The following is a 4,116-nucleotide window of genomic DNA, read 5'->3' as shown; positions in this document are numbered from 1 at the left end:
AACAAATCTCATGTTTTCAATTCTTTTATATATTATACGCTTTATAAAGTTTCAGTATTCAAACATAATAACTGTTCATTAATGACATAAATAACGAGCAATTTCCTTTTCCAAATCCAGAAGAGAATCTACATTTAAGACTAAACTTCAATGAAGCAAGCAATAAATATTTTAAAGGTATTTGTTTTCTTACACACTCCACTGCCTGCATTCTTTAAAAGAGCAGAACTGCGGAGTATGTAATATTTTTGAGTATGTAATACATACACTTTTTTATTCTGTAAATAGTACGTTATCAAAAGAATACACGTAACTTTATTTTATAAATAGGTTGGAAGATTGAATATTTAAATTAGTTTACGAAAAGTTAAAAAAAGCTTTTACATTTACTGATTTCAATCAGTTTAATTGCGCAAAACATTTATTTACAAAATCAATGAGAAATACCTTCTTATGCAGGCCAACAATTTCCACCAATAAAATGTTGTGAATATCAAATTAATTGAAACTGTAATAACTAATTTTTGATAATATTTGTCAGACATAAAAAATAAAATGTAAAAATAGAATACAACGAACAGCAAAATCTAGACTGCAAAAACATGAGATTCTGAAAGGACGCAGCTCACAAGCGGCCCATCGGTAAAGTCGCTGAACAATGGTAGTTCGGTCCGGGGTTTGAATCCTGACGAACGGGCTAGTTGCATGGGGGTTTTCACAATTTTCCCCATGCGTATCGTGTATACCAGATAGTTTCCTAAGAAAGTCCTTCACGAAGACATCCCTCTTCTTAACAGATAGTCCTCGAGTGCTTTGTCATAGCTAAATAAACTAACCCAATCAAAACAAGACTAAGAATTCAAAAGCAAACCAACTTATTGGCAAACGGAAACATTAAAATACTACTATTACTACTACAACTACTGCTACTACTACTACTACTAATAACAATAATAATAATAATAATAAAGATAACAACAGCAATAATAACAATAATAATAATAATAATAGCAATAATACTCGTAGCAACAATAACAATAATAATAATGATAATAAAAGTTTTAAGAGATAAGTAACTCAGGTTCCATTAGACCTAAAATCAAGATTTATTTTAAATATGCTTAGGAAAAGCCCCCAAAACAACACTTTTTCCTCAGTAAAATAGCCACCATTAATTACAGCTACTAAGCTTGTCTGTTGCATACTGCCCTGTTCGATTCACAGCTACACTACTACGTCCTTACTTATACAAGGTACCCCATCAAGACCAATTAAGTTCTGCACAGCCAGATTCCTCGCTTGGAATACATAGAAAATGCCCAAACATCCGCACTTGTACAACACAACCCATTCTTTTCGAGATAAATACAAAAGAAACATACGACTTCATACCCATCACGTAGCTTGTAGTTCCAGTAAAATGGAGCTACAGGGCATTTCAGCGCTCATGTACGTGATTGGATGTGGAATAACAAGGCTGTTGGCTTGGAACTAGGGATCCAGTGTTATGGCCACCACGATGGCCAGATCTGGCACCTTTGAATTTCTTCCCATAAGACCATCTGAAAGAATTGCTCTATCGGGACTTAGTTATTACAGAAAGTGACTTACTTGCTCGTTTTCATGCTGGTGGTGACTAATGACGGAGGGCGGGCACACCTGACGTCATAGGTAAACAGATGTTTGTCCTACGACTTCCCTATCCAAATCAACACCACCCAAGACCAACAAGAGTGCATATTTGGCTTGCTCATAGAAGTACAATAAAACTAAAGAAAACATACAATATATACATATAATATGAATATAAAATATATATTTATATATATATTTATATATGCATAGCATACAACATATACATGAATACAGACATACAACATAAAAGTGTACATGTAAAGAAAAGTAAAAAAAAAAAATTAAACAGAATACACTTGTCATTGCTGAGAAAGTTTATAGTATAGGGGAAAAGTGGAAGAAAATGAAATCCATTATGAGATGCTAGTTTGATGATTATTTTAATTTAGATTGGGTGACATATATCTCGTCTGTTATTTCGAATGTCTTCATACTACTGTGCAGCCATTCTACTGTGCACACATGCATGGTTCGATATGCGCTGCAGACATTTTTAGCATCTTCCTGTACGCATATTCAAATACCGATGTTCTGCATCAGATATGACACCACGCTTTTTTTCGCATTTATCTCGAAAATTATGGGTTTCATAGGTACAGTTCTTTGGACATTTTTTTTTTGATGTATTCCAAGCGAGGAATTAAACCGTACAGAGTTTAGGCGGTTCTGAGGAACACCCTGTATATATGCGTAGTTGACCGAATCTTCCAGTTAATCTTGATAAAATTTCACGGATTTGGAGGTGAGCTATACATATTTTACTTTAAAACTCGATAAAATACTATTAACACAAAATTATTCAGTGTGCCAATATATTCAGAATAAATAATAGCAGTAATAGTAGAAGTAGAAAAAAGCAGCAAAACTTATTCTGGAAGGCAGTGAATTAGTCTCCTGCTTCGTTTCTAGTGACAATGAAAAATATACCAAAGAACAGGGAACAGTTAGAATTGGACGATACACTTCAAAGTTTATTCTAAGAACCAATTCACTTTACTGAGTTTATTCCGATTCCTGAAAATTAAGATACAGCTCTTTTACAGTTCACGGACAACTCTTGTTGGAAGAGTACCAGGAATAGAGATCTGCTGTCAGATTTGCGAAAAAAAAAACTGAATATTTTTTGGAACTGCTCCAAGAAAGTTCGATTCTCATTTTAGAGGAAACAAAAAAAGAATAATTATCCTCCCAGGTTAAACGAGAGTTTGATTTTTATCATTTCCCATTTTTTGAAAGATTTATATTCTAGAATTTAATTGTTAGTTCTATGTCGATAAGAGATTTAGAGAATCTCAAAACTACATTTGAAAGAAATCAGTTCAGGGAATTAGTGTTTGATTGAGTAGATTTCTCCGATCCCACGGGTCGTTCCATTTTCTTTTCGCTCTTAGCTCGCTAACTGGTTTTGATTCACCCTTCGTTTCCGGCTTTTTCCATCAAATGTACTGTTAGCGAGTGGTGAGTCATAAAAAAGAACTGATTCGCTTTAGTGAGCAAACGGTTCTGATCCAATCCGATGAAAAAGCTTCCGTCTCCGAGAATGATTACCTCCTCCATTTCTGAGATTTTAGAGCCTCCACCATCTGATCTATTTCAGTAATAAAAGCAAGAAATGTAAGTGTTTAATAGTTCGCGTATTTGTTTTATTATAGATTTCATATTTTGTCAGAAATTAAAGTATATTTGATTAACCTGTAAGATTCCAACCTTTGAGTTACTACTAATTGTGTGGAACTTAAGAACTGGAAAGCAAATAATCGCTTAGCTCAGAGAGAGAGAAATGTAAACGTATGAAAGGTTAATTACCCTTTATTTTTCAAAATAAATTTAACAGTTGACTCCTTCTCGGAGTTTACAGCTCCACTTGGGTTTGAACTCGGGAATAATAAAAATAAAGCCTAACTAAATTTAACTAAAAATTTATAGCCGAAGCTCTCAAGATTCTAACAGAATTGGGCTCTTAACGCTAACTAAACGGCGGAGGTATCAAGGCCTAAAGTACGGCCGAGCGTAATAATAGCTTAAGAGAGAGTAGCCTAAAAGACGAACGCGCGATGTTCAGAATCTCTGGCTCTCTAACGAAGTCAGTAGATCTTCAACTTTTTAAAAACTTAGCATACACCTTAGAAACCAACTCATCGATTTCAAAGCGAGCAATGGCAACTCTGAACGGGGAGAAAATCATTTTTATTCCCATCACGCGAGACTGTATATCGAGAATTCTAAAGAAATGCTCTTTTAAATATTTTGTGATACTGCTGTTAAATTGAATTTTATGGTTTAAGTGCGAAGAGGTAACACACAAAATGTTAAAGGGAGCTCATACATCTTAAACCCCTTATGACCTTCGAATATGTGACTGTTGCAAGAATTGAAATAATTTATTTATTTTAAAAGCAATTACTTCCAACTTTTTACATACATAATATAGCTGCTTTAGAAACTAGTAACCAGAAAATTTGTGTTGGTACGAATATTTTT

Source organism: Stegodyphus dumicola, chromosome 3 (genome assembly GCF_044657685.1).
Source record: "Stegodyphus dumicola isolate Sdum_Otavi_A_Nest chromosome 3, ASM4465768v1".
Classification (NCBI taxonomy): Eukaryota; Metazoa; Arthropoda; class Arachnida; order Araneae; family Eresidae; genus Stegodyphus; species Stegodyphus dumicola.
This window is presented reverse-complemented; position numbering follows the sequence as displayed.